Genomic DNA, 12,277 nt, shown 5'->3' with positions numbered 1-12,277 from the left:
CATACAGGCTTGTTTTTTATCCGTCAAGTGGTACCAAAATTTATCTGGGTCATTTTTTATAAAGTTTGGGAGAGTTGTTTGGAAATAATAATCCTTAGAAGAACGCACAGCTTGTGCGAGGCTAGCCTGCAATTGTCCGATTTTAGTAGAATCCGCACGCTTCTTTTTTAGACGTTTAATTTTACGTTTCAGGTGAATAATACTACGCGTTATCAAGGGGGTCAGTTTGTGAGTTTTCTTTTTTTTTTGGCTTGGGACAAATTTAGCTAAACAGTATTCACACATTTTTTTAAAATGTGCCCAGAGAGCGCATACATCATCATTGTCAAAATCAACAAGACCGGTCTCCAGATAATCAATTATGGACGCGTCGTCTGCACGGAAGTACTCTTTGAAAGACCGCACTTGACAGCGTTTGTTATCACCACGTTTCAACAGTGGGACGGAAAGGCCCACAAGATAGTGATCAGATAATCCGGCTTTGAGAGACACGGTATATTCGCTGAACGCACGATTGAAAAATATCAGATCTAAAACAGAACTGCAAGAACTTTGGACACGCGTTGGGTCGCGAACCAGCTGGGCCAAATCATGAGTGAACATAATACTGAACATAATGTTAGCATGCTCAACATTCTGGTGACCAGCGTGCATTAATTCCCAGTTAATAGTTGGTAGATTGAAGCCACCTACAAGAATAATTTTATGTTTGTGATATTGAGACATATGTAGCTCAAGTTTGCTTAAGTATTCAGGGGGCGTGTCTGGAGGGCGGTAGAGCGCGTATAAAATAAAATGCTGACCCCAACAACATAACTTAATGCACAAGCACTCCAAGTCAGCGACTCCAAGTCCAACTTTACTTGCTACTTGATTTAACCTTGACGTTATGTACCGACAGCCGCTCAATGAATTCAAAGTGTGAGCAAAGCAAATTTCTGGGCTGTCTTGATTCTGATGTTACCGTCGAACGTCACTTGTAGGTTAAACGGCAAGGCACTCTGGCCCCCTTTGTTTGCCTTGAAACAAAACAAAAGCCGGTGAAACCCTCATTGCAAAAAAACGAGGTTTTGCCAAGATTCGAAACATGGAGTTTCAAAACAAAGCCAGCACACAAGCGTGCAGCTATTTGGCCACGCCAGGAGGCGACGCTGGTCCCAATAATTTGGTACCCTAACAGAGGATGCCAACTAATATAGTTGAGTGATTTGCTTTGGTCGTGCTTGAAAAATTTGAGCCGTGGTAACGCTTGTTTATTACGCACCCATCTTGAATCCGAGGGCATTTATGCTATTACTACAAACGATGTAAACACATCCCCCTTATTTGAGTCAAGAAAAGCTATCGCAAAACCTCTGTCTCCCCTACGGAAGCCACGGTAGCAACGAATTGAAGTTCATGCGACGCTAGCATTCTGGCGTTGATAAGGCTTGGTCGTCACCCACCAATCTTGTACCCAAGCCCCGTCATGCTAATACTACAAGCGAGGTAGCCAGAGCTCCCTTATGTACCTCAAAAAAAGTTATCGCAAATACCCGATCTCCCCGATGAAAACCAAACAAGCCACAAATGAATGAGCGCTTTCGAACAGAAATAGCTTGCAATCTGTCTCAAGGCAGCCGATACCCGCAAGACAAAAAAATTTGATCTTCCTCTGCTGAAAGAAATGACCCTAAGCACGAGAAGGACGTGAAACCAGACCGCTGCTGTCCGCTTTCCACTGCTTCCTCGCGCTGCGTCGACGCCGATATCTGGTGAGCGTAGACATCAGCGTTGCTCACGCGTCAGCTCGCGTCGCCACGCGAGAAAACGCCGAAAGTACGCTGCATGTGGTTGTGCATTTAACTTCTACTGAATATGCGTCAGCTCCCCAGCGCCGCACCCCCATCCTCGCGCATGGAGCGAAAACCATCGGCATCCGCCCAAAACGAGAGAAAAAAAAATCTACATCGCATAAATTCGCACACTAGAGAAAGTGACGTCACGCTGTGACGACGCCATTTGAACGGGGTGTGTTCGACCTGGGCCCCTAGGGGATATGGTTTGGGAACACGCGTCCCGGCGTCGTATCCAATAGACATGGGTTTCTACAGAACTTCATCTAGGATTCACGCCTGCAATTTCATGGTTGCATTGTTTAGGAAAGTGTCGTAACAGAGAAGTTCAAAATAGAAAAAATGGATCAATGCAAAATAAAGCGAAGGCAGTAAGTAAAAAGGTGTGGCAGCAGCGCAACACAGAGCCGCACAACACACTACTGCAATGGAAATATTGCTCGCACATGCATGCGCGGGAAGCAATGATCACTACGAGGGTTTTAATGCAACATAGAAGGTACTGAGATTGAGAATTAAAGCGAATCGTTTGAATCCGAGTGGCGCACAATACTTGTGCTACTTGAATACGCTGAGAAGTCCTAGATTATTTTATACCACTTTCTCCCAGCCAAACTTGAGGGGAGATCAAGCGACAACTCTGAGCTCACATAAAGATCTAAAACAATCTGTTTTCAAAGCACAACGACGTACCCTTACACAACCCCCCGTGCACGTATTAACAGTACTATAGTTTGCCTTACCTTTTGGGAATGAGAGGAAACCGGTGCAGAGAAACGCCGGGCGTACGAGAATTACTGTTTCAACCTTGTACAACCCATCGTTCCGGTGGGTACCGAGGACAGCTCTCCGCGCCAACTGTTGGCAGCCTCGCACCGTACGACACGCGATACAACGCACCTCGCAACTCCTCGCACAGCAAAAATTACGTTCGCGAGAAATATTAACGAAAACTGAATGCAAATGCGCAACACCAAAACACATGAGGAGCGTTCCATAGCAGACGAACTTTACGTGGGCCTTTTCAAACACTACAAGGACTGTATCACAGAGCAATGTCATGTGCCATTTTTCAGGGGGCGCTACAGAAAACTTTTTTGAGAATGAATAGCATTTTCATACATTCTTTGCACAATGTGACTAAATAAATGCGATTCAAAAATAAATATTGTTCGTAAAGTATAAATATTGTTTTATTGTTGAAGGCACTTAGTTTTAGGTTATTAGTGTTTGTTCGCTCAACATCTAGTCGTGCTTCAATCACCACTCCCATTACTCCCCGTTTGGATGCGCTGCAGACAGGTTCTGAACAACTTTTTGCCGGAAGCTTCGCTACCAGTTACATTTATCATTCCCACAGGTTGACGGTTAAGGCGTACACGGGTTGCTATGTGTGTGTGTGGGGGGGGGGGGGGGGGGGGGCGGTGAAGAGAAGGGTGGCGTGCACTCAAATCTGGACTCCACGCCGCTACCGATAATGCCCTATGTACTGGTTCGACATATAAACGTGGAAGTATAATGACACGAATGCGTCCTGTCGGTGACTCATTCCGTAACGTATTCCTTAATCGACCGGTTTCGGTCCGCGTTGGTGGGTTACACAGACAGTAAGACGGTTGCGACGCGAGAAGGAAACCAACAGTGACATGTTTGCCCGCATAAATAAAGCTTTAGACGTTCCAGTTTTGACTTGTGGCTATGGGACGAACGCATGTCGTTTGCTTTGAGCAAGAGCGGGAATTGAAGAAGTGTGGTCCCGAACCGACGCACGAATGGGCTCGAAAACAATATAATGCCGGCGCCGCCGCTGGCGTAGCTGTCGCGTCCTCTAGTTTCAGCTCGTCGAGTAGCCGCGAATCCCTCGCGGATGAACAGCAACTTGCACGCTTTGAACGCCGACGTGGGTAGAGTGTTACTTGTTCAGATTGAAGGGCGTTTATAGGGACATTTCCGGTGGTTTCTTTCACTTCTAAGCCCGTGCGCATAACAGGAGGGGGGCGATGCACCCGAAGCTATAGGGTATATGCCATTCCTGAAGACATGGTCGTTGTGCTGGCGGGATGTATAAACGTGGATCTGAAACGGCCCAATGCGGCTTCTCTGGTGTCATCATAGTGATAGAGTGGATTGGCTTGGTCTGTTCAAACAAAAAGTGAAATCCCTACGACGCGGGAGTAAAAGAGACAGCTCTGTATTTGTCCACGAGAATGTAGCTGAAGTCCTTCCAAGTTTTATTACGTTAATTGGCTAGAAAGTATGCTCAAACGTCAAACCACGAACAAAGGTGTTTCCTTTCGTGTTGGCCTTCACAGAGTGGAAGGGCACTATTTTTTTACTATTCGCATCCACTTCTGAAAAACCCTATTCACACCACTCCGGAATGTCATTAACTCAAGAGCATTTAAGCCACAAAGTGTGCGCACATGACCTTCCGTGAACTGGAGGTATACATAAAAAATGTACTTGGAAGGCGTTGCTCACAATGCTGATTCACAAGGTAATAGAAATGAAAAGAATGTTTTATTTATGAATATAAATCCGGTAGAGGTCGGACTGATCATATAGACCCTGCCCTGCTGCCATATCGGGGAAGGGGGTTGGGTGGAGAGAGAAAAGAGCGGAGGTAGAGGGCGACAGGTATGATGATACCGTGGAACCCCGATAATACGACCTTCGGGGGACCTTGAGAAAGCGTCGTATGACCGGGGTGTTGTACCACCAGGGTGTAGGTAAATGCTGGCCTAGTAGCAGGTCTCGCTCGACCGATGGACTAAGGAATTATTTAAAATTCTAAATTTTCCGCGTTCTCGCGTCATTTCCGAACCTCTATCTGAAATACAAAGTTAAAAAAGGAAGGACTACATTGTTCCCTCTTCCCCTATATTGCGTCCAAGCTAGCAAGCCATCCAAGCGCCGTACCTGTACCGTCCGGCAACATTTATATAGCCCGCCGGCTGTGCGTCTTGCACGCGTGAGGTAAACCCCAAGCGGTCGAGCAAATTGAGAGGGGAAACGGCAGTCTGAACCTTCCAATGGAAAGAGAAATGAACGATAGCAAACTGGGGAGATGAAAAAAAAAACTCCCCCCAGCTCCCCGATGGGGATCGTGCGGAGATGCGAATGCATGGGGTGCACCGATGAGTGCGCTGCGGCAAGCAGTAACGGAGAGAGGCGTGCGCTCCACTGCATTTATATACATTTTCCGAGCGCCGCGAGCGGAGAGAGGGTACGCGGAGAGGAGGGAGAGACCCGCGCAACACGCCCGCCCCGCGCGTGAGCTCTCTCTCCCGCCGAGCTCCGCGATGCGAGCGCCCTCACACGCCCGAGCGCGCTCCTCCTCTCCACTCACTCTCCGCTACTCCACCCGAGCTCCGCGATGCGAGCGCCCTCACATGCCCGAGCGCGCTCCTCCTCTCCCCTTGCCATCCGCTACTCCCGCCCGAGCTACCACCTGCTCCGGTTGCTAGGCGCGCCACAGCTGTTGCTAGGGGCGTGGAGGAGCGCGGAGAGATAACACCTGCGGGCGCACGCCGACAGAGCACGACAACCCCGACTAAGAAATGCATTCGCATTTAAACAATGAAAGCCATTGCACTCAATGTGAAACCTGCCGGGAGTGCAGAGCATTGATTCGCCATAATGGGCTCCACCGCCGTAATCCGCTCACTGCTACCCCCCCCCCCCCTGCAATTCAAATTTCCCGCCTTCGCAGTGCTCCCGCGCCCCCGGCCTGAAAATGCGCCAGAGGGAGTTATGTTCTTCTGGCGCATGCTTTATTTTCGTAAGCTGGAGCTGCTTGGCGTCATTTTGAACGGGTAGTTTTTTCTTGCGCTGTTGGAGCCTTTCTGCGTCATTTGGAAGGCGCGTTTATTTCTTGCACTATCGCTTTTTTTGTTCACTATCGTAAAAAGCAACCCAAGGAGCGTTCCTAACTAAATGAACGCGGGCGCTGCCGGTTAATTATGTATATTTTGTCTAAAATGTACCTATAGTTTTCTTTGCGCGAAACAACGGGAGATGTAGGACAAGCGCCAGTGGTACACGAGTTTCGAACGCAATGTCTATATAAACTGCTTGGCTTTCGGAGCCTCTGGGGTACGCTGTGAAGACACCGCTACAACGCAATGGCTTATGGCTCTACTTGGGTCCAACTAGCGAGCTACAACGACAAGGCGTGCACCTAAAGTGCTCTGCACTTAAAAAAAGCAGCATTGGAGTACATGGTGGAGGCACCCTTTAAACGGTCCAGTGCCGTCGCTAAGTGAAAATGCTCAACATATAGCAGTTTCCGTTTCCTACAAGACAAGCAACAGGAAATAGATAAGATGATTCCAGCTTTGCGGGTAAACTGTGGGGCAGCGAAAATTATAGCGCGGTATTTGTATAGTGAATTACAGCGGCGGCCAGCGGGTTACCCAAAATGGTGGTGCGGTGGACGCGCGGGACCGGAAAGCACCTTAGACAAGAAAGAATCGGAGTGACAACGTGGCTTTGAAAGGCACCAATAAGCAGAGAGCAATCCGCCGTGGTGCCTCACTGGCCAGCCTTCTCAAGCTTGGACGTTCCCTGGTTTCCTTATAGGTGGCGTAAAAATCGACGCCATACGTGACCAACCCACAGCGCAGTTTTCGACCATCAATTTCACCAGATGGTGCAACCGAAAGGCTACTTTTGGTAGAGAATACAAAACATTCATTCCGTGACTCAGAGAGCCAATAAAGTTCGCTTACAATGTGTTGTTTAAAAATATTATTAATAAGTTCCGCATCAAACATCCGTTGAGCAGAAATGTACGCAACTTTTTACAAGCAGTTGACTGGTGCACCACCTCGCTTCTGAATTCGCAACCACAAAGCCGCCAATTCAATTTGAAACTGCTGCAACGGCCCACCGTTTCTATGTGCGGGGAGCACTGGTTTCGTGACTGTTATTGCTATTATGTGCTTTTGCGTCCATCAGTTGTTCAGGGTAGTGGCAAAACACGGGAATTGAGTGCTTGTGTAGTGACAAATGTGGAAAATTCCGCATCGGAAGACAGCTGTCGATGTTGGAGTATTTGATTCTTCCAACAGAAGGGGAGTGTTATGCATTCCGGCAGAAGGACGGTGCAAACGAAACTGTTGACGCCGTCAATACCTCATTTGTGCGTGACTTCCTCTGAAATATTGTCTTGTTACGTGATTCAAATATAAAATCTGCATTCCTCGGAGTTTTTGGTGAGAGTGCATGATGAGCTAGCTTAAAAAAACTTGAATAAGAAACAGAAAAACCCTTACGAAACAGCCTCTCAAGTCTCCTGGCCGCTCTCAAACATTTCTGACTATCTAGAACCCGAAACGTTGTGGGTGCATTTGCCTCAAAATGTGCGGCATTATTTTGGATGGTAATTGTGAGGCTGCCAAAAGACCGTAATTCGCCCGAGCTTTACCTAACTGCTGCCTTTCTGCTTTGACGCGTGAGTGAACGCTTAGTCAACAGCGCTTTGCTTCAACGAATGTTTACCTTCATAGAGACGTGGTGATGCCAGTTATGTTATATAAGCATGCCTTGTCACAGCTGATGCTTCGTCATGGTTAATACGCGTGAACTCAAAAATTCTGCGGTATTTTTTTTTTCAAAGGTCGGTGTTCATTTAGACATTCCGGCTGAACCTTCAACATTGTCGGCGCACGCAACAACTGCACCAAGGACTGACAGGCCAATTCAACTCTTAGTGCTTGCCTGATATGACAGCCATGCGCCCGACGGGGTTTATTTCCATTTCCACTTATAGTTGTTTCTCTGAATTTGTGTGACATGATTCTCTAAAGTATTCGTTCTTCCAATTTATTTACCTTTTCTATATATTCCTTGTTTTTTTGCTGATACAACCAAAGAAAAAAGAAGCGCACACCGGAAGGCGACCACATCAAGGGCTCAGCACGAGCAAATCTATTATGTTGCCTGCAGTGAGGGATCGTAGTTTGTCTTTGAGGTCTGGAGATGTCGTAGCCCGGGTCATCTAGAAGCAGGGATAAGCGTGTGGCAAAAGTGAGGAAGGAGGAGATGTGGTGCTTTATACCTAAAGGTCAGACTGCTTTAGCGAGTTGGACGGTTTGCCTGCGAATACTTCGCAAGGGCTTTTTGTATCGAATATAAGGAAGGCCACTGCTACGCTGAGTTAGTAAGGGTGTGAAAATCCCAGTTCCCTCCAGGGCACAATTTTACATGTAGCCACCGAGTGCACATTGTTGCACAAGTGGGTGAAAACTATTCAATCAATACACCATGATGTCACTCCCAAAAATAGTGCACGCAGGCAGGTCTTGCTCTAAATTGTAAGGAATAAAAGATAGTAGATACTATTGGTTGAACCTAAAAGGAGACCAAGAACTTTAAGCGTGTACAGAACAGTGCAGTGCAATCCATGCATTGCAGTGTCAAACCATCTTTGTAAGTCTTGCTTAATAATGTGCATGTTTTTTTTTTACATTTATCAATCAATGAAGCATAAAAAGTGCTTCTAAACTTTTTGTGTCAATACACGAGTCCAGGATTCGTGCCCAAGCTCCTCTAGTTCCCAAAGCGGCCACCACGTGCCGTAGTCGAATGGAATCCTCCCTACACGGCTGTTTTCCCCCATTCTTCTGGGGGTGGTTGTGGCGTTCGACCCGTTTGACTGCCAACTGCGATGGTGCGGTCAACTCCTGCTCGTCAAGTTAATTGTTCGTCTGCAAGCGGGGAGTCGCTTCAATGGGGTTCCTCCGCGACTGTTGTGGGATTGCAAGTGGGTGCCTCAGAATAGTTGAAGCTCGAGCCGGTTGGCACATAAGTTTCAGAGTAGAGGGCAGCGCAATGAATGGGACAAAACGAGGACGAGACAAACACAAGCGCTTTGTGCTTGTATCGTCTCGCTTCGTCGCGTTCATTGCGCTGCCCTTTACTCTGAAAGCGGATGCCCTCTGCATGGGGATATTGGTGGATCTTGGAAAGGTTGTCCGCTGCGAAGCAATTCACGACGACTACTAAATATACTACTTATGTCTATCGACAACGCTATTTTCCTGTTTATCACATATTTTATACCACCAGAAGAAAACGTTCGATGATAAATACTTATTTCGGACGGCTTAAACTGTGGATCAACGTTTTCGAGTTAAAAATGTAACGGCAGCAGCCGCCGTAGCTTTTTTCCGAAGTTTGGTATTCTCGCCTGGCTTTTGCGAAAATTGAAATTGCAGGGACGCAAGTAATTACGTGAGCAGAAAGGCATGAAATTTAAAATGGCGTTCAAAAAAGTGGCTGCGAGGAATATTCCCGGCACGTCACCTTAGCTACTCCAATAAAGTTCTGAAATTGATTCATTTTATGACATCGTGACGTATGAATATTTAGTTGTAGTATTCCTTTGTCACTGTTCGTTATTACCTTTTCGCAGTATTCGAATTCATGGGCACACAAGTACACATAAAGACTTGTAACTAGTGCTTCAACTAACGGCTTAACTTCCCTATGAGTAAGATTATACATATTTTTATTTAGTTAGTTACAAGTATCTCTCAGTTTCTTCGATAGGGCATTGAGTAAGGTAGGCTAACAAAGACGCAAGTACAAGTTATAGCGTGTGTGACTAGTAATGCGTGAAAAGGCATATAAAAATAAACGCTAAGCATAAGAGACACACAAAACAAACCTACACATAAATGGGGATCTCATCTGCTGGTATAACAAAAAGTGCAATTCACTGCACGGATATCGCGTGTGATGAATGTGAAATTTTACTGCAATTCATGTTAACCGTGTCAATCAAGTCTTAAAGTAGTTACCCTAACTTGAGGTGGCTTCATTAGTTTATATTGTCGGTCTTCCTCCAAGCCCGGGGTATTCACGAGAATTATTCGTTTAAAAAGTATTTACATATACCCTTTTCTTTACTGTTTTTCTCGTTTTTCTAGAAATGAGAATTCCAGTGGCCAACATGCCATTTACCACAGCGGAACGCCTTTGCGGCGATATAAGAATAACAAGCCCACTCCGCTAACACGAGTTCTCACTATATATGAACCCCGAATTACATTGTAGGGAAATTCTGAATTTCAATCACCCCGAATATGTGTACTACAGTTACAAGGCCGAATACAATCCGCGAAATGGAGTGAAGTGAATTGGTAAACAGTCATGTTGGATACATATAAAGAGGTGCGGGAATCACGAGCTATAGAGTTAATTCAGAAGGGGAAATCCCCGCTTTACGCTTGATGAGGCGTGCCATAGTGGAGTGCTCCGGATTAATTTTGACAACCTGGGCATCTTTAGTGCTCCGAAATGTCGGACACACGGGTGTTTTTGCTTTTCGCCTCCACTAGGAAACCCGCCGCCAGGTCAGGGAATCGAACCCGCGTCCTTGTGCTCAGCAGCGCAATGCCTTAGCCCCACTTTACGGAACGGAGCCTTTGTAACCCACACCCTCTCTTTTCGGAACCGGCTTCCCAAACAATGAAGGCGAGCCGCCTCATGACAAGTACATTTTTTTAGGCGACGCTAATTTGAATATATAGTGTTTTATCTATTTTTCATGTATTCAAACAAAAAGTCACGTATCTGAAGAGTGAGGCGTTCTTTACCGTGGGGCGTTCGAAAACAAATGTCCTGGTGTAGGCATTGTCAGTACGCGGTCACCACCAATGCCGCTCGCCGTTCTTGGCTTCAAGCTGATACGTCTCAACACTCGATACGCACCTTCAGTAGACTAGTTTATATGATGCACCGTCTTCACGTTCATTAGAGTCAAAATAAAAGTGCCTGGATAAATGTATGCGCCTTTCTTGAGCATGCCCGTCGTCAACTTTCAAGAGAAACTAAATTTGTTTACACCTTTCTCGTAAATTTGGCGCTACCTGGGTGTCGCGTGCCAAGCGAAGCTTCGCTGATCATCCACATTCACCTGGAATGACTCGTGATTTTTTTTTCGCTTATTCCTCTCAGAATCGGGAGCTATATGAATCTACATTTAATCTACTATAACTCTTACATGTTCCAGCGTGACCAATTGGACATTTATTCTTGCTGCGGACATACATTCTTACGCAGTAATATTACCGCTCCAGGCACAACGGATAACTTGGAAACCCGCTCAAAACATTTTAAAAGTGTAGCAGTTCTGTGTCGACTCAACCCGCAAACCCATCTGTCCGTCCGGTGTGCTGGATGTGGCATACATTCCCGCATACGAATATGGTATTAATAAAAGGCCCTGAACCTTCGAGTTTCATTTCAAAAGCGCTCATATTGGCCTTAGAAAAATGTCTTCACAGGGAAATCGAGAAAAAGGCCCCAACGGTTGAGGTGACGTGGTTTAGTGTTGCACCACTCAATTGTCGTCGGCATGCTTCCACAGCTCAGAAGACAAGGAAGGAAAGAAAAACAAAAGACAGGCGATAATTTAAACAAGGCCTCGCCAAAAATGAGCATCAGTGTGTGCGAACTTTCAACGAAAGAGTGAAAGATACGACATAAAATTCATGCCAGATATGTGGGCTTTTGTTTTCGTTCCATGCATAATATTAACATGGATGTACTGTATACACATGGTGGTTTCGACAATAAAAGTTTCAGCGCCTGTCTTGTGTCCTTTCTTTTATCCTCGTGTACTTCGCTGGGAAAAAATGTCGACAATGAATCACCCGCTCGACCATGTTTCATTACATCCCAGGCTATTGTCATATCCTAACAGCACCGATTCTTTTTATTCAACACATACTTTGCCGAAACGAGGGAGGTTTTTGCTCCCCTTTTTAAATCCGTTTTCAGCGCCACTGCTAAATCATTTCTGAGAAGCGAACAGCAAGAGTGCGACACATATGGAGGAATGACCTTTACAAACAACTATTGGTGGCATGACTTGTATGTGGAAACACTGCTTGTCGCAAAGCAAATCCTGGACATAGTTGATGGGAGGCAGGAAGCAGAGTGGCGGTGGACGTAAGTGTAATTGAATATTGCCCCATTTTTTTAGCAAAAAAAATCGCGTCGGAGGGGTTTTACTCAAATGAATCGAAACGGTTAGGCAGTATAAAACAAGAACAGCAACAAAAAACTTAAAAATGGCAGCATCTTCGCTCCGTGAACGATGGCGAGGGTGCGGAGTACGGGTACTCGACATGACATCCAAGTTGCGCCCCGAATGACATCCAATTTGCACCCCGACCGCCATTCGATTGAAGCAGTGAGTTGCAACTTGATTATTATCTAAATAAAACTGCAACTCACGGGTCAAATCGACTGTCGCTTGACTTTCGCATGATGGTGGCGTGCTCACCGATGAACGCGGACGGACATTGGGAGGTACGAATGTAGTCCGCACCGTTGCAGGCGAGGGAGTAAGCCGTTTGACTCTGGGGTACTGACTCACGGTCGTAGCCCTATGGTTAAGACGACTGAAACTAACTCTGTCTGGTCTACCA

Source organism: Haemaphysalis longicornis, unplaced genomic scaffold (assembly GCF_048455015.1).
Source record: "Haemaphysalis longicornis isolate Haplotype H1 unplaced genomic scaffold, Haemaphysalis longicornis Haplotype H1 scaffold_17, whole genome shotgun sequence".
In the NCBI taxonomy this organism is placed as follows: Eukaryota; Metazoa; Arthropoda; class Arachnida; order Ixodida; family Ixodidae; genus Haemaphysalis; species Haemaphysalis longicornis.
Note: the sequence above shows the minus strand (reverse complement) of the source record.